The following is a 19,251-nucleotide window of genomic DNA, read 5'->3' as shown; positions in this document are numbered from 1 at the left end:
CTGCTAGGGGCATCAGCAGGCTCCAAAAAAATGCAAGTAAAAAGCCCTTGTGGAGCATATTGGGATGCTCTTTCTCTAGAGCAGTGAATAATAGATGAGCGGCTCCAGCAGCTTGTTTATTATTCCTTCATTTTATTTGATTTGGGATCCCCAGTGCCCATCCAGTGCACTGACAACCTTTTCTTCTGCAGGGTGCCACGGGAGGAGCCCGAAGGCCCAGCTGCCCCTGTTGGCTCTGACCAGCACTCTTACCTGGGAATATTTTTTTCAAGTAGATGCCCCGGTACTCACCCGGGGTACGCACACCACATTATAGATATTTGTGGGCTGCAGAGGGAGAGATTTAAGACAAAAAACGCCAAGAAAAAATAAAGTATCAATAAGTAGTCAACGTTCCATGTGACCGAGACCTAGGCACGATTTCAGGCAAACCTCGATGGAGAGTAGGTCAAATACACTGATGGAGCAGGATTTTCGCAAATTAAACCTGCTCGGATTAATCCTCCTTCTGTGTGAAAATCACTAAGAAGAGTCATGCATCCATTTCTAACGATAATGGCATTACTCCTAGTCCTACTCCCTCGCCTTCCTTCAGCACAATTGAGGCCCTGCCTCCCACCCAGACCCACCCCCAGCATAAAAACTCTGCCCGCCCCCACCTCCACCTGTACATAAACAAGCCGAGCTAGCACTCAGTTGAACCGCACCGGGAGGGAGGGAGGGTCCTTGAAGGAAGGCGAGGGAGTAGGACTAGGAGTAATGCAATTACCGTTAGAAATGGATGCATTACCTCCCGTCCCTCCCTCGCCTTCCTTCAGCACAATTGAGGACATAGCAAGCAGAAGCAAACAGAGACGGAAAACTGAGTGACAAAGAACACAAAACAGTGCCCCAAACACATCAGATCAACATCCCTGGCCTCGCAAAGAGGACAAGACTCCGAAGCCCAAACCCCCACCAGATGAAAAGCCACCACGGCTGGGGACCGAAACCAACAACCCAATGAGCGGGGGAAGGCAAACACCAGAGCCGGACCAAAGCGAACAAACAGAGTCCGCCACCCGGAAGGACACCACAACCAGCCGGCACCACAGCAAAAAGAGGCCGGACAGCGAAACTGAGCAAACGAGACTCCACAGCCAAGGAAGGAGCAGGACAGAACACAGTCCAAAACCACCCCATGACAGAGCGAAAACGCCGAGCCGACGGAGGGAAAAAGGGGCGGAACCGGACCCAAAACCAGCAGAACCACACAGACCAGACAGAAGTGAACGCACAAGACAGGGCCCACAATATCCCCAAGCGCCCCGCAGGGGCGACAGCAACCAAAAAACAAGGCCCGAGAGCCACAACCCAAGACCCCAAGGAGCCCAAAGGGTGGATCGGATAGGACATCCAACACCAGCAGCAAAGACCCCGAAGGGAAGGACCCGACAGGGCGGTGAATAAAACACACCAGACCCGGAAAAGAAAACCAGGCAACAGACCCCAGGCAACACGCAAGGAAGCCAGGAGTACCAAGAAGCAGGAAAACCGCTCCCCTGCACCCGCAGAGGAGCCACCGACAATCCCAGAAGAGCCCCAGAAGGAGCGAACTGCTACACCAAAAGGAGGCCAGCACCATGGGAACAACACCTAGAGCAGAACCCCAGGCCCAAAGGCCAGCAAACACCAAGCATAGGACAGCCGAAAGGAGGACCGACGGGAAGCCCGCAAGCCACCGCAAGCCACCGCCAGCCGGCCGAAAACCCCCAACCCAGCCAAGGCCAGCCGCACAACCGCCAGGCAGCAGGGGCAAGCCCCGCACAGAATCCAGGGGAAGGGCTCGGAACATCAAAGGGCACGGAACCCCCGGAAGAAACCCCCACCGAGCGCCACACAACCCGGACAGGAGGGGAAAACAAGGAGCCCAAGGCCAACAGGGAGTAACCAACAACCCCCGAGAACAGACCCACAGAGCCCGCACCAGAAAGGCCCGAACTAAGGAAAAGGCATGGCAGGGAAAGGCACACAGAAGAGCCAGAGGCCCAGGAGAGGGCCAGACGCCCCCCCCCCCCCAAAGACCCGGGACCCCAGTCCAGAGACCCAAACCGGGCCACCCAGGCCGACCCCGGTGCCACTAACAGGACCACCACAGGGAGGCCCCAAAGACCCACCAACAGTCCAGACCCAGGGAAGGAGGGGGAAAACCCAGGAAAGGAGGGGGAAAACCAAGGAGGAAGGAAGGACCCAGCATAACAGAACTGCCAGCACACAGTTCACCCACAGAGGCAGAGAGCCCACAGCCCCAGCACCCAGACCAGAGTCCACAGAAACAGGACGCAGGCAACCAAGGAACAAGGACCAGAACCTGGACCCACCCAGGAAGCGGCAAAGGACAATGCCACCGGAGAGTCAGATGGGGCCAACACCCACAGACCTGCAGAGAGCCCCGAAAGGACACCAGGGCAAGGCCAAAACACCGCAACAGCCACCAGCAAGCGGACCCCCGGGAGAGCAGCAGGAACCAGAACAGGAACCCAAACCTAGCCAAGCCCGAACAGGCCGGCAACCGAAGCCACCACAAGTGGAGCCGGAGGAGCCAGCGAACACCGAGCCAGAAGGCAACAGTGGCCGAGCCACCAGGAGAGCCCCCCCCCCGTGGACCGACCGACAAGGGCAGCAGGGACAACAGACCCCGGAGACCAACCCAACAGGAGCCAGAGCGACAGGCTTAGAAGAAGAAAACAAGCCCAGGGAACACTGCAGAAGCCAGGCGCACCAGCACCAGCAGCCACAGGACACGCCGGAGGAGCCCCCGGGGCCACAAGGCCGAACCCATGAAGGAAGAGAGACCAGGCACCCACCGGACAAGGGAACAGGGCTGAGCTCACAAGAGCGTCTGGACAAGCGGGAAGACCCAGGGCGAAGGCCCGAGGCCGAAGAGGAAGGATGCAACACAGAAACGGGCATACCCCACATAGATTCGCAGGAAACGCAGAAAAGAAGCAGTGACAGGGAAGAGGGGAGAAGCGACCCCAAAATACAGGGCATGCCAAAACCACCAGGAAGGGCCCGCGGAAAGGCAGCCCGAAGGGTGGAAGGGCACAGGCCAAATCCAGGAGCAGACCCCCAGGAGAACCAGGACAGGCACAAAGCCGCCGGACACCCCAGCCACAGCACCAGAACGGAGCGGGCCCCAGACCCAAGCCCCACCGACAGGAACCCATCAGACGGAACACATGGCAAGCAAACAGGACACCCAGTCCCACAGAGCCACCCCGCAGGAACCGGAGACAGGCACTGGAGACAGCCAAACCCTCTCCAAACCGGCGGAACCCGCACCAAGCCGACCCAGCACCCAAGAACATACAGCAGTGACAGGAACCCAACAGGGCAAGGCACACTGACCAAGAGGCAGTCAGCCAGGGCAAAAGAAACGGACAAAACCGCGCCCACCCAAAAGACGGAGGAGAAACCCACAGCAGGGACCACGGAGAGGCCCCAGTGCAAGGCACGGGAGAAAGGCAGGACGCCCCAACCAAGGCAAGGCAAGCAGAGGGCCCAAGATAGCGACATGCAGCCACCACGAACCGCCACCGCAAACTCCACGAAACCCAGCACCAAGGAGGGCACAGAAGAAGCCGAGAACAGGCCAGCCAGTGCCACAGCAGCAGCCAAGCAGAACAGGCCCACCAAGCAGCGCGGTCAGGACAGAGGCCAACTGCACAACAGGAGGAAAGGGGCGACCCACACCAAGAAGCAAAGCCACTGGAGGAAGACAGGGACGCGCAGCCCAGAAGCGAACGCCCTGGCGCAAACCAAGAGAGCAGAGAAACCTGAAACCAATCAGGACCAACACAGCGCAGAAGGTAGAAGGAGGGCCGGGAAGAGACCGCCAATGGCAGGCCGCACAGGTAACCGCCAAGCAACAGTCAGCAGGGCAGCACCACAGCGGACAAAGCCACACGCACCACGCACCCACAACAAGTACGAGCAACGCACGCTACCCACAGCACGAACCCCCACCCCGGCACAAAAGGGCAAGCCCAACCGGGAGGGCCGGGGACACCAAGGAAAGAAACCCACAGGCCCCGCTCAGCAGGAAACAGGAAAAACCCTGCCGACCAGCACAGGAGTCCAGCGACCCACGGCCCGAACGCTCACCACCCCGGAGCCACACACAGAGCAGAGGCGGGAGAAGGATCCACACCCAAGGACCCAGACGGGAACCACGCGCACTAAGGACCAGCCGGTTGAGGACGGGACGCGGAAGGCATCAACCAAACCCCAGAACACAGGACAGGGCAGCCACAAACAAGGCCAGCACCATCATGAGACAAGAAAGGCAGAACACCCCCCACGGAGCCCATTGCGACAAGGGCACCCCAGGGGGACCGGAGACCCAGCAGCAGAGGAAGAGAACACCAGTACGCCCCCAACCAATCCCCATGCGACCCCGACAGGAGCAGACCGAGGGGCAGACAACCATCAAGGCTACCACCAAAGGGAACATGGAGCAGCAGGACAAGAACGGAAGCCATCCAGCGAAAACCAGTGCCACCAAAGGACTTCACTGAGGCACAGCACCAAGGCCGGTCTGCATACAACATCCACAGGGCAAGAAAAACGCACAAGCAGGCTGTAGAAACCACAGGCCGTAAATATGTACAATTACGCCTCAGCAGTGCGAAGAATCTGTCAGCGGCACACAATCCCAGAAGGCACGAAAAAGGAAATGTGAAGCCGAGGAGCCGTGGATGGAAAAAGGCACAGGGAAGCCCCGGAAAACCCACACGGAGCACTTCAGAGGAGCAGGGGGACCTCAGCAAGGGGGCTGGGCCATGCCCAGCCCCTCACCGGGCAGCCGTCAGAGCGGCAGTCCCCGGGTGCAAGAAGCAATGCGCCCCGCCAAGAAACAAAAAAGGAAACGGGCACAAACCCGTCCTACCTGGACTCCTGGAAGACAGCACACCGGGAGGAGGCAGCCACGCAGCCCGACCCGGAAACACAGCCCCAGCCACAGGCGGACCGCCAAACACCGCTGCGGATTCCTGAGCCACCGCTCCGCCCCCATACCACGAGGGAAACGAGGAGAGGCGGCACCGCCAGGAGAACTCAGCCGAGGGCACCGCCGCAGCAGAGAACCAAACCGAAGACTCCCCGGCACCGCCACAGGGAGGAACTGAAAGGGTAAGTCTCACTAGTGAGACAGAAAAAAACAGGTGGAAGTGGGGGCGGGCAGAGTTTTTATGCTGGGGGTGGGTCTGGGTGGGAGGCGGGGCCTTAATTGTGCTGAAGGAAGGCGAGGGAGGGACGGGAGGTAATGAAACTAACTGAGAAAAAATATTAACATGGGGGTATTTTAGAAAGGGAATCGAGAAATGTACAGGAGAAAATGCCAAACGATTTATGTAGGCCGTAAATGATTTCTGCACCAAAGTTAGCAGAGAAATAATGTTCAGGGGTTTGAGCTTCATGTGCAAAAAGTAAATGAAACGCATTAATAAAAGAGCTTTATGTAAGTGATATTAATTGCATAAAATACTTGTTGAGAATATTTGTGTATATATTAGAACAAAAGAAGACTAAAATGCATAATTTAATGGAGCTTTTTATGTGAACAAATACCTAAGTTTGTTTATTTCTCCTAGAGAAAACGGCACACATTACAGAGAAGGCCTCAAACCACTGTTAGGTTTAATTAGCTTTTTAACCGTAGGCTCCAAAGAATTGTATTTTGTCCTTTGTAATGATTGTTTTGTTATTTTCTTGTTGACGGCCTCATGAAAGATATCAATGGAACTTACATACTGTCTGAAGAAATATTTAATTTTGGGGATAACTGTTCTAGTAAAATGTTGCAAATGTTTTGAAAATATGCGAGAGCCTAGGAAGAAGAATATCGTGATTTCCTTTGCTGAAGGACGATGACGACAGCCTGGCTCTAACAAAGAACTTTTGAAAGTTAGGTGTGATGGAAGCAGCGTGGCTGAACACTCTATCTTCCTGGACCAATGAAACCTGTGAAATGTTTGGACTTTTGATACAAATTAGGGATAGACTTTAAAATTTAGGGTATAACTAATAGTGTTAGACTTTATGCGGGGAGAGAGTATTGTTTGAGAGAGAGCATTTTTGAAGAGAGAGCATTTTTTAGGAGAGAGATGTTTACCTGTGTGGAGAGACCTGTGTTGCTGTTTCCTTAAGCTCCTTTTTTGGCTGCTGATGTCTGATCCTGACTCTTAAACTTTGCTCCTCATATCTTTGTGAGGTTGCCCCAGTTTTCCCCTCTGACTGGAGGGTTAGCTCTTCAGACTATTAGTACACTGTGCAATAGTTTCCTCTATGTTTGTATGTTACTCTATAATTGCATTGATCTTATTTCAATATTTATTTTGTCTTTTCACCTATCCACTGACCAATGCTTGTTTAATGAGATGTTATTGTGAATTACTTACTTTCCTTTGTGTGATGATCTGTGATTCAATATTGTGTCAATTGATTGACCATTCATATTCTTAAGAAATAGATAAAAGCAAAGTGATAAGTAAAACAGAGTCTACCATTTATTGATGATTAGGGTAATGTGATTTGTACATTGTAATAATTAGCTTGTTCATAGAATATTCCCTTTGTTGTAGGTCCTCATAAGGGGGGTATTATACGTCTTGACAATAGCCAGTCCCTAAAAACTCTCAAAAGGTTCATCGGAGTACCAGTTATTATAGGTACGGGCCAAATTTATTCTATGTAGGGAAAAGACAGATGGTTATTGATATTTGTTATGGATGGTAAACAAATGTTCGCCCCCGCTTCCGCTGCATCAACACCAAACAGGTTCTTCCTGCTCAAAGATTTTTTTCTTAGGACTTATTCTCTGAAATAAAAGTCAAAATTGTCAGCGGGGCGAGGTTGCAGTGAGGATCTGAAGAAGTTTTCTTAAAGCCAAATAGCCTTGTGTGAGAATCTGAGGAAGCTTTTGATGTGAAAAGAAAAGCTCAGAGTGGGAAAAGTTCAAATTTTGCACCCAAGAAAGTCCTTTTGTCGGACGGATATCTTTCTCACCCTGCCCAGTCAAGATTGCTATGTTTGGACATGGTATCTTTTTTGGAGCTAAGAATCCTCCAACTGGGGAAGGCTGCAGATGGTATCCAATGACAAGTTCTATGAGGCAGGATACCTTCTTGCATATGACCTGCTAAAATGGATTTGCTGATGTGGAGTTCTTAGGTTGAGAAACCTGTGTTTCAGCACAGTGAAGTTGCAACTTGGCTGGATCTGATCAAGTGGTTGGTCACAGTCTTCCGGTGGCTGGAAGTTAGAATATTTCTAAGTCCCACAGCTTTTCAGAGTCTGTAGGAGAAGTCCAGTTAGAGGCAGCCAAGGTTCCAAGGACCTCAGGAACAGCAATTAGCTCTCGGGACACATTCCAGTAGAGGACACCAGTATTGTCCAGTCCAGGTCTAAATGCAACTTGTCAGGTTTGCATGTTAGGGAAAAAGGCATCATACAGCTTGTTGCTCCATGTAGCCACAGAGGAGGTCAGCTCACTGACCCTTGAATTCCATTTCATTGTCCTGATTACAAATGGGAGCAGGTCAATCCGTTTAGGTCTCCTCACAGGTTTCAAACAGCAAGTGTATTCCTTCTTCTGTTCTTCCAAAGGTCCAGAAAGTCTTCTTAGGAGGATGCCTTGGGGTGCCACATTTATGGTTGGCACCAACCAGTTGATAGAGTGACTCCTAGCTCTTCCATAATCAATGGGATAAAGGTCTGCAGGGCAAGCGTACCCACATTTGCAGCAGTTTGTTTTTGTCCTAGTGGATACAAATCCCAGAGAGCACCTTATTCACAAAATATAAGATGAGAATACCATTCTTCCTTTGTGCAGAGCCTGTGTGCCACCCTTAGACATGTTCAAAGATATTACCAGTCTCCTTATCTGTGTCCACTTTAAACCAGTTCTTGGGGCGGGGGCTGGCTCCCATTCCACCAGGGTTAATGCCAATCTGACTAGGGTGATTCCTCCAGGTACCCCCTACATTTACCTATCAAAAAGCAGCTCTCTTGTCAAGTTAGTACAGTCCCTGGGTCCATCTTAACTGGTCTTGCTGCAAGGGGAAGAAAACCACCCCCTTCTGTAGTTGGCAGAGGTAAAAAAATAATCAATTAGAGTGTATTATCAATACTTAAACTTTCCCTATTTGCCAGTTAAGTGTGATCAGTAACAATGCAGGTATGGGGACATAGGTATTGGGGAACCATGCCATTTCTAGTGTGACACGTGTTCCACTCTTAAATATTATGCACCCTACCTTGTGGGCAGCAGTGTGCTTAGGGCTGACTTATTTAATATTTAAAAGCAGGTTTCACCATCTGTCAAAGGGGCATTTTGACAGGTCTGTGGGCATTGTGTTGTTTTTACTCTACACATGGTAGTCCTGAAGCCATGTTTTCACTGCCACTGTAGTGGGAGGCTCAATAGGTGCTGCAGTCTACAATTGGCATTTAACGTTTCATAACTGTGCCAGAGATATGTTTCTGCACCATATATTATGGCCATAGTTAATTGTGTCAACCAGTTTAGGCCAATTTCAGCGCATTTCAAGGAGGAACACAGGCATTTTACTCCAGTTTAGAAGGGATAAAGTGCATAGAGTTCAAAGGCCAATAAAACCGATAAGACAAACATTCCGGGAAACCATATGAAAAATTGTATTTTACTAAATATAATGCCAGGGTGAAATTTTAATTATGCTTTTTGTAAGTAAATTCTTTATTGCACAATTAATTAAAATCTTTGCAATTTGTCTAAAAATACATAGTTGAGCACTGTTGTAAAGCACATAAAAAATAAAAATTAAAAAACAGGTCAATTCAGTACAATAACATTAATATAAAACTGTTTCAAGATTTGCAAACATGAAAAATATAAATATGTACAAAAGCAAATCGAAGTTTATCCAGTTCATGGACTAGCTGCTGGGTTTAGCGCTGTGTTTACTAATTTCATAAAGCAAACCAGTCTACAGGCTAATTGAATGTCGTCCCCCTTAAAGCTTGCCAACAGGGCTTGTCGGCGGGTTCGCAGACGTCTTTGGTTCCAAAGCTGTGTTAACTGTCTCCTTCGTTCACTATCTAGGGCATAGCAGGTGCAAAACATCCTCCTTTGGGTTTTTCGCAGAGTCTGCATTTTGTGTTGAATTCCAAGCGTCTCCACGGGGGAAGATGTTCCTTTGATGGTATTACCCCCATCCTCAACTGCAGAAAGGATTCCTTCACTGTTCTTGAGAAGCCAGTGCCTAAATATCCCTGTGGTAGGGGCCTGGTGTTGCTCAGGATCACGAACCACCCGTGTGTCCTCCTGGTTAGTGCTACTTTGTCTTCTTCCAGGGATTTTATCTTCACAGTTTTGATAACGAGGCACTTGAAGCATTTATGTGTACAACTTGCTTCCCAGAGGTCTTATGCTGTTTGTAATTAGCTAACTTTTGATAATTTTGCAAACAAAATTAATGAATAATTACTGAGATTACTCAATTACCCCGTGTTGAGCTACAATACTCCAGTTCTGAGAGATATTGTAACGAGAGATACACAGAACCAATGCAATTGGCACAAATGCATTGGAAAACTTCCCAACAGGAATGGCATCTTCCCGACATGAGCATCAGTTCCTTTAATGCATACGGTCAACAAGCATTTTAGGTAAAGTTTTGACCTGGGTGGATCTTTTGGGCAGTTTTTGAGTTTGAAATTATAAATCTAAACGCAAGCTGTAGTTCTTTTAAAGTGAATGACTGTAAAATCAACTCACAATTGCATTTTGGAGTTGACCATTCAGGTAATTTTTAAAGCATGATGCACATTTTTCCTTTTTTTAACAGGAACAAAGTGCCATTGAGACTGGGAAGCTACTATACACACATCAGCAACTTAATTTTCCCACCCTCAAGGCTCCTCCCTCTGTTTTGTTGAGCCCTTGATCATTGTGGATTTGGATTTTGGAGGGAGATTATCACTCTACTTTTGTCTTCAATCTCTACTGCACCGACACCCTTGGAATTTTCAGAAAAATCAAGTAAGTTCCATGCAGTACTTTATGAATAATATGTTTCTTTAGAGAGGGCATGCACCACTATTTTGTATTACTTTATATGTATTTTTTTGTTCATTATTGGATGGCTTAGAATTAGGAGTTAGGGGCCTTTTTTGACATTAAGGGGTCCATTAAGATGTCGGGCTGATTGCCTCCGCCAGGCTGGCAGTGGCCACCGACGGCCTGGCGGAGGCAATCCGCCCGACATCACAAGCCCAAATGCCCCCCGCCATATTAGGATGGCGGGGGATATGGCAGCGGTGAAAAACCCCGCCCGGCTGTTTTCCGCCCCGGTTGCCTTGCGACCGCGGCAGAAAGGGAATATTATGGTGGCGGTGTCCAATGGACACCGCCAGCCATATTACGATGCTGAGGGAAAGGTGCCTTTCCGCGGTGGCAATGCCGCCACGGAAAGGCAGGCAGTGTTAGCTGCGGGGGCCCCCTGCGGGCCCCCCTGGTGTAGGCAGAGGTGGGGGAGGACAGGGGGGGTACCGCGCGGTGCCTGCCGCCTTGCATATGCAAATGCGAAAAAGCATTTTTAGCATTGTGGCGGGCGGTGCAGAGTGCACCGCCCTCCACAATGCTAAAACTACAGGATGTGCCCGCCACTGTGGTGGGCACATGCTAATTCCCCCCACGGGACCCCCGCCCTTATGGCGGGCGGTCCCGTCCTCCGATAGGGTGGCGGGCGGACAATGTCCGCCCGTCATCCTAATGGGGCCCTAAGTTTGCTTAAGGGAAAATGTTTCATTTTGGAACGGTGGATGGCGGAGGCCTGGGGTTATAAACACATTTTTTCCTTTTTCATGTGTTTTATCCTTTTACTGTCCTGTTATTGTAGTGTTTGGGGTCTAGTCTGCCCTGCACTAGTCCTTAGGTGTAATTTTAAAGTATTTTTCACATTCTCACTGCTACTATATTACATGTTATATAATAATTTTAGGGCTTGTGGATGCTGTTGTATTAAATGCAAAATGCTAGGTATTTTTTGTGTACCTCTATCTATTGCTGGCTAGGGCCAGTGTGGCTTATTGATTCCAGACCCATGAAGCCAGATATGTTCTTTTGTTCTCACCTACCTAAGTCCCCATGTTCTTGCCTCCCATTTGTTGCGTAAGGGCAACATGGTTGATGGTGTGTTTTTCTTTTTCTGAAAGTTTTGAAAGAATTTCGGACCAGTAATTGATGTTGTCTGATGGGAAATATTCACATGTTATTTTATTACATGTTCTGACATTTCTAATTTCCTGGTGCTGGGTCAATCCCATGTTTGGGCCGAGGCAAATTTTGTAATATATATCTGCACAATCCATTCCATGCATTTCTATAAGGGTATTTTGAGTGGGGTAAGGTGCTCCAGGCAGGATAGGGCAACCATATTCTTAGTTCTTCATGTCTCCTTTTTTGCTGGCAATGTAGCTGGGCCTATTTTGTGTAACTAGAGTGTGTGTTTGTTATGGGTTGCCAGTTTTTCTATGTTCTCAATGCCTCCTTTTTTTCTTGCCCTATGGTGGTGGCCGTTTTGTGTAGGAAGTGTGTGTGTATTGTGATCATTTTGTGTTTGTTCTCTTTGCCTCTGTCTTTGCTAGCCATGTGACCACCAGCATTTTGTGGTGCTAATGAATGCGTGTTTGTAGTGTCCATTTTGTCTTTGTTGCCCATGCCCCTCCTTTGATTGACATATGGTGGATGAGCTAGTAGCTACCACCATTTTGTGCGGCCAGTGTGTACTTCAATCCTTACATTAAACGTTTAAGAGCCATTTTCTGGGAACAATGATAGAATATGTCCATGACATTTTTGTTCATTTTTTCCTGATGTATTGATGTGTGCTTGTAGGTGATTGTATTACAATGATGCTGTGTTTAATTAATTTATTGAATTATTCCCTACTTCCCTGCTTCTCATAGTGTCCCGATGGGCCCTGGAGGGACACCACTAATCATTTAAATATTGTATTGGGATTTTTGCCTACCCCCTCTGGCTTCCTTAGGTTATCAATCGACCCTGAATAGACACCAGCAATTATTTAATTAATTTATTTGATTTTTGCCTATCCGCCTGCCTTCTTTATCATCCCAATAGTACCTGGAGGGACACTGCCACATGTTTTATTGATTTATAAAATGTGTATCTGCCCCCACCTCCTATGGAGGAACACAAGAAATTATTGTAGTAATTTATTTAATTTTGGCCAGTTCCACCTGCCTCCCATGGATTCCTCATAAGTCATTGAGGGGCAGCAGTAATTGTTTCATTCATTTATGTATTTCCTTGGTAGACATTTATTTTCAAAGTACCCTTAGGCCCCTGAGGAACACCAGGAATATTTTATTAATTTATTTGCTTTTTCCCACCTGCCCTGGCTCCTATAGAGAACCTGTGGACATTGGAGGGTACTGACAATTATTGTATTCATGTATTAAATTTTTGCCTTTCCTCACCTCCCATAGGGCTCTGGAGGGATACCAGCAATTGAATAATTAATCTACTACATTTTTACTTGCTCCCTCATGACTCCCATAGGGGTTCCAGGAGACCTAGAGGGAGGGACAGTAACAATTATATTATTCATTTATTGGACTGTTTTCTGCTTCCCCTGCCTCCCATAGAGTACACACGTGTCTTGGAGGGACACCAACACATATTTAATTCATTTATTCAATGATGCCTGCCTTCTGCCTCACAAAGGATTCCCATAGGCCAAGGAGGGACATCAGAAATTATTAAATTCATTTATTCATTCTTTTCCTTGTCTCTCCTGCCTCCCAAATGGGGTGCTGTAGCTATTCCGGTGTATTGTTTAGGAAAAATACTGGTTCATGCCTTGGTACAATATTTTTAAGGATTTTTGATGATGATGATATGCATTGCATTGGCTACAGTGCACAATTCTAACCGACTTCGTGCATAATTTGTGTTGCCTCCAGGTGCAAAAGACATCACATCAAGCATAATAATGAGACTGAGAGAAGTGTGCAAATTATCTGACAGTGACTCCAGAGTCCTCTGCTAAGTGTGTGTTCTTGTGTTAAGTGTTGCTAACCCATAAAAGAAGATTGCCTCAATGAAGGTGGTTGCTGCCAAGAAACTGACCAGTGCAACGTACCTACTGTGCCCTCCTCTTTCGGACAAGATCTCCCCTGGATCAACAGCACCACTACCAGAACCACAGCCCAACAACAGGAACCACAATCTGCAATACCTTAACTTCTCAAAGTAGGAGCCGGAGGTTGAGCTTGTCCCAGAGGAGGTGATGTTGAGAATATCACCCTCGATGCTCCTGGGTGTATATTTTCCAGAAATGTAGGATTGGGTGGAGGTGGAGCTAGTGCCCAAATTCTACAAACACCCTATTTGTAGAAAAAGCATTATTCTTGTGGAACGATATGTGATCTATGCAGGTCTCTTTTCAGTGTATTTTGTATTACACATGCTAGACCCCAGCCACACATGTGGAGTACTCATTTTATTTCAGGAGAACAAAATAGTAGAACATTTGTTATTACCAATTGAATTTCTCTGTGGGCTTGGCTTCCAAATGTATGCCAGTGTAAAAGAAAGAACAGATTATGCAAAATGCCCTCTGAAACAAATTATAATATGGGTAACCCCAAAATTCACAAGCCCACTATTAACACCTGTTCGTAAACTTAGCAGCTTGTGCTTGTACATAGGTTTTCTTCATACTCATTTTTCATTCAGTAGATTTTCCCATTAGAATTGCTGCATGATGAAAAATCATTATGATCTGCAGCTTAGCTGTTAGCTCTGGTTGAGACACGTGTTTGGTAAAACCTACAAATTCTGTATATCCTTCCCTTCAGAATGGTCTGACATATGTAACACTATTTTGCTTGTGTAAATTGGCCATCATGACAACATTTAATGGATGGAAATGTTGTTACCAACCGCTATGTTTTTCTACTTTTTTAATTATTTTTTTATTTCAATGATTAATTTCTTTGGCCCAAATTTAAAGTATTTACACAAAAGACCCCTAGAATTCAGAATTGTTGGCCTGATTTATAATTTAGTGGATTCTCAGCAAGGGCTAGTGGGTACATTTCTCTGTCACCCTGACTGAGGTGCCTCGAGCCAAATTTAGAAAAATCCACTGGCCCAGCAGGCATTTCTAGCATTGGCAGGAACAACCATCACAGGTCTTCCTGTCAATGCGTTGTAAATTTGCCTTATAGTTCAGTCAACAATATAGAGCCATATGGCATAGTTTCAAAGTTTTTTTTATTTTCAGAAAGAAAATCCCACAGCAGGATTTTCTTTTTGAAAATTAAAAAACAATGCTTTCCTCACCATGGGAGTTTTTTCCCCCGACGAGGGGGGCATTGGCCACTTTTCAATAATTTTTTTACCACCAGGTTTTTCCTGTTGATGACAGGCATTGAAAAACAGCTATATATTCCCTTTCTCTATCAGAGCGATGGAGGGGTTTGACATCAGCCGAGATACAGTAGTCTCAGGAGTCCTCCTGCCCGCTTTTAAATCATGTAGGTGGACTGTAATGTTGGTGGAAAGAAACCTAAGTTGCGGTTGTGACTACCTCTTAAAAATGCAAAAAGTGTGGTAGAAAAGCATTTTTTGTCTGATTTTCTGTGCCTCTCACATCATAATTTGTCTAAATCTCTGGGCCCCTGTTGTTTCTCGTATTAGATTGTCTTGGGTTTTGTGTCCCTGCTCGTTCCCGTGTCGTTTTTGGCCTTTCTGCTCCCACCTGTTTTTGCTGCTACTGCCCCGTGGCCCCTCTTCCCACCGGTTCCCCGCTCCCACTCCCAGCTGCATTTCCCTCTCCCTTCCCCTATTTAATGGTGGACACTGTGCGGCCACGCCCCTGTCGCGACGTGGCACGCCAAAGGCAAGCTTGTACGCAACCCCACCTTTGCCAGCGCTCAACCCTTGAAGGAACAACAACTGCCAGCTGTCCATGCTGAGCACCACCCATGGATAATTCTCCTGCTGTCACTGCTGCTAGAACTCTAATACCAACAGCACCCCCACGGCCACCACCCCAGCACCAAATGTCAACACCTCCGAAACCCTGAGAAGCATCCCCCTCAACGTGCGCTCCCTGCACAGACACGCTGTTGATATCTGGGACCTCCTCGACACCCTCTCACCAGACACTGCCTTCTTTACAGTAACCTAGACCAAGGACTCCTCTGCCCCCCACATCGCCACCACCATCCCAGATAGATTCAAAATCCAGAGGAAAGACTGCCCCAGCCACCCAGGAGTAGGAATCGCCATCGCACACAAGAGCTCCCGCCGACTCTCCACCTCCACTACGAATGACTCCCTCTCCACCACCAAAGACCTTCACTTCCAGATGTTGACCAGCCTTAGAACCCTCGCTTACAGACCCCCAGACCTCGTGCCTTGTTCGCCACGACCATCACTGACCTTATCGCACCCCATGCCATCACCTCCAAGGACTACATACTCATCGGATACCCAAACTTCCACCTCAAAAACACCAGTGACCCCAACTCCACCACCCTGCTGTATAACCTCACCAACATCGGCCTGAAACAGCTCGTCACCACGCAAACTCACAAGGCAGGAGACACCCTTGACCCCATCTTCACAGGAGGTAACAGCATCCGCTTCAGCCACACCATGCAATCCCCTGGATGCACCAGCACTGCATATACTTCAGCATCGACAAACCCACCCCAAAACCTGCACTGCGCCCCCACGAAGGAATTGGAGCAAAATCACCGATGAGTAGCTCAACCGCAACCTCAACCGCAATGCCCCACCACCTTGACTGACGCCAACCTCACAGCCAAAGAACTCCCCAGATGGAGCTCCAACTTCGCTGACGAACTCACACCCCTACGCTACTCCACAGACAGCGCCCCAGGAAGGCCACCTGGTTCACCACAAACTTCCAAGAATCCAGATGTACCTGCAGACGTCACGAGAAAAACTGGAGAAACAGCAAAACGCCAAAAGATCGCACCACCTACAAGAATGCCATGACAGAATACCACCAATGTGTCAGATGCATCAAATGGACCTTCATCCACAACAAGATCCTAGGCCAACTCCAGCACCCCAAATAACTCTTCAAAGTCATCCAGGAATTCACCATGCACCCCAGCGAAACCACGGACATAACCCCCTCCCTGAATCTCTGCGACAATCTCAGATCCTACTTCCATCAAAAAATCAAGGGTCTCTACGACCACTGGAACGACAAGACACCTGACACCAAAACCATCTCCCTCCGCAGCAATGCCAGCGGGCCCACTGTCTCCTCTTGGACGCCAGTCACCACCGACCTTTAGAGGCATCTACTCAGGGTCCCCCACAGACCCCTGCCCACCGCAGATCTACCATATAACCACCACCGCCATAGCTCCCGAACTACAACACACCATCAATGTCACCTTCATGACTGGCACCTTTCTCAATGACTGGAAACATGCAGAAGTCAGTCCCCTGCTCAAAAAGCCCTCAGCAGACTCCATGGACCTCAAGGACTACCGACCCATCTCCCTTTTCCCCTCAGTGGCCAAAGTCACTGAGAAGATCGTCAATGCCCAGCTAACAAAGTTTATAGAAGAAAATGCCAACCTTGACCCCAACTAAGCCGGATTCCACAGCAACCGCAGCACTGAGACCCCTCTACTTGCCGCCACAGACAACATCCGCACCCACCCCCACCAAGGACACACCACTACCCTGATCCTACTCGACCTCTCCGCTGTGGTAGACATTGTCTCCCACCGCACACTCCCCGCCAGTCTCCACGTCTCTACTTTCTCACAAGCAGGACCCAAAGAATCAGACTGCCAACTTTTCTCTCTGAACCCACGGAAACCAACTGCGGAGTACCCCAAGGATCATTGCTCAACCTCACAGTATTCAACATGGCCCCCCCTTGCCACCATCGTCAGACAGCACAAACTCAGCAGAGTTTCCTACGCAGATGACACCCAGCTCATCCTCTCCCTCACCAGGGACCCCGTCATGGATGTTTGACATTACAACGCATGCTTTTACATCGCATGCTTTTACAATGCGGTTTTTACAACGCATACCATTACAACGCATAGTGCTTTTAGGCGCTGGATAGTGAATTGTTTAATTTACTATTCCAACTCCAGTCCCCGTGGATAGTAGGGAAGGTGTTGGATAGTACATTAAACCTATTCCCTATCCTAGAGCGCCCCCCGGCGCAATGCGTTGTAATAGTTTGCGTTGTAAAAGTTGCGTTGTAAAGGCACTGCGTGGTAAAAGTTGCGTTGTAAAGGTTATTTACCCCCGTCACCACCTGACTCAACTTCCACTAAGGAATGAAGGACGTCGCATCCTAGATGAGCAGCAGCTCTCTGAAGCCCAACTCAGAGAAGACAGAGGTCCTCCTCCTCAGAACATCCCCCTCCACATGGGACAACACCTGTTTTCCCACCACCCTCGGCAGCTTTCCACCCCCACAGACCACACCCAAATCCTCAGCATCCTACTCGACTCCTCCCGCTCCATGAATCGATAGGTCAACGCCGTCACCTCCAGCTGTTTCAACACCCTCCGCATCCTCCGAAAGACCTTCAAATGGATCCTCTTGAATCAAGGAAGACTGTTACCCACGCACTCATGACCAGCAGACTGGAATACGGAAACGCCCTCTACGCTGGGGTCAACAAGTCTCTGCTCCACAAACTCCAGACCATACAGAATACAGGGGAGAGGGATTGGCCTAACGGCTAAGGCGCTCGACCTCGGACCTGGGGATCTGGGTTCGAGTCTCGGTAACGACGCCAAATACATCCTGTGATTCTGGGCAAATCACTTAATCTCCCTGTGCCTAAAATGAAAGTGTGTCCTCATGTAACGTAACTGGTGCTATGTAAAGCGCTCTGATACCTGATTCGGTTTGGGTCTAGTTCGCGCTATATAAAACTCTGCAAAAAAAAAAAAAAAAAGAATACCGCAGCCAGACTTGTCCTCGCCATCCCTCGACTCAAACACATCACCCAACACCTGCGTAATCTCCACTGGCTCCCCGTAGAGAAGAGAGTCACTTTCAAGATACTATCCAACGCCTACAAATGCCTCCACAGCACCAGACCCCAATACCTCAACAAAAGAATCTCCTTCTACGTACCCAAGAGAAACCTCCGATCTACAGACCATGCCCTTGCCAAAACCCCTCGCATTGGCAAGCCAGGTCAGTGGGAAGAGCCTTCTCCTACATATCAGCCAAGACCTGGAACGCGCTCCTGATCGACATTGGATCCACCCCCTCCCTTAACATCTTCAGGTAGACACTCAAGACCTCATCTTCAACTGAACAGAGATGCTAAACCCTCCCCCAGTGCCTTGAGACCCTTGCGGGTGAGTAGCACACTTACAATTCCCTTGATTGATTGAACTCTGCTTTTTACTGAAAGTTGTGAAGATGGTGATCTTAGCATAGCGAGCCTTTCTTTGATGCCATCTTAGGGAAAAAATCATGAGGATTCCTATATAGCATTTTTGTTCAGTTTTTCCCCAAAATGTAGATATACTTTGGCTATTTTCTTGGTGCCCTCCAGGGAAATTCTCAAAGCCTGAGTATCTCTACAATCTCCATGATACTGGGAATAAATTGGCATGGGTTCCTTAGCTGGAAAATGTATGAAGGTGTAAATGCTAACTACCCAAATATAAAAAAATGCCCGGGACAGGAGGTGAAAAAGCCTCCACAATTATGAATTTAATGCAATTGTGTCCTGTTGTTGTTCCATTGGGCCCCCAATTTGAGCCTTGGGTTCAGGGTAGTGCTCTGCATTGCATAACACATGCACACATATACACACACACACACAAAAAAAAACACATGCACACATACACACAGGTATACACTGTTGAAAATGGTGCTAGAACTATAATTTATACAATGACTATGAATAGAACTCTTTACTTAGAATTAACATCTATAATTTGGTTTAAAACCTGCATTCCTCTTTGTTTTCATTTCAATATATATATATATATATATATATATATATATATATATATATCATGTTTTTCTGAACCTCAAGCACAAAAATCTGATAAGGTTAAAATCATACCAATTTGGACAGCTTTAGGCTGGAAGCAATGGATGCTTCTCCTCACTGAGCATTATAATCACAAAGGGAGGGACTTTACCAGTTCTACTG

The 19,251-nt window shown here is 48.1% G+C and overlaps 1 long non-coding RNA gene across 1 annotated transcript in view; it reads left to right on the top strand.

Moving 5' to 3' along the window:
* The window catches only part of LOC144819923 (uncharacterized), a 148,101-nt gene extending 134,136 nt beyond the window's left edge, over positions 1-13,965 (top strand). The window contains exons 2-3 of the long non-coding RNA XR_013607624.1: positions 9,870-10,063; positions 13,012-13,965. This is a non-coding gene — a long non-coding RNA (uncharacterized LOC144819923). The remainder of the gene's footprint in view (positions 1-9,869; positions 10,064-13,011) is intronic.
* Positions 13,966-19,251: the final 5,286 nt, after the last annotated feature.

Source organism: Lissotriton helveticus, chromosome 2_1 (genome assembly GCF_964261635.1).
Source record: "Lissotriton helveticus chromosome 2_1, aLisHel1.1, whole genome shotgun sequence".
NCBI lineage: Eukaryota > Metazoa > Chordata > Amphibia > Caudata > Salamandridae > Lissotriton > Lissotriton helveticus.
This window is presented reverse-complemented; position numbering and strand designations above follow the sequence as displayed.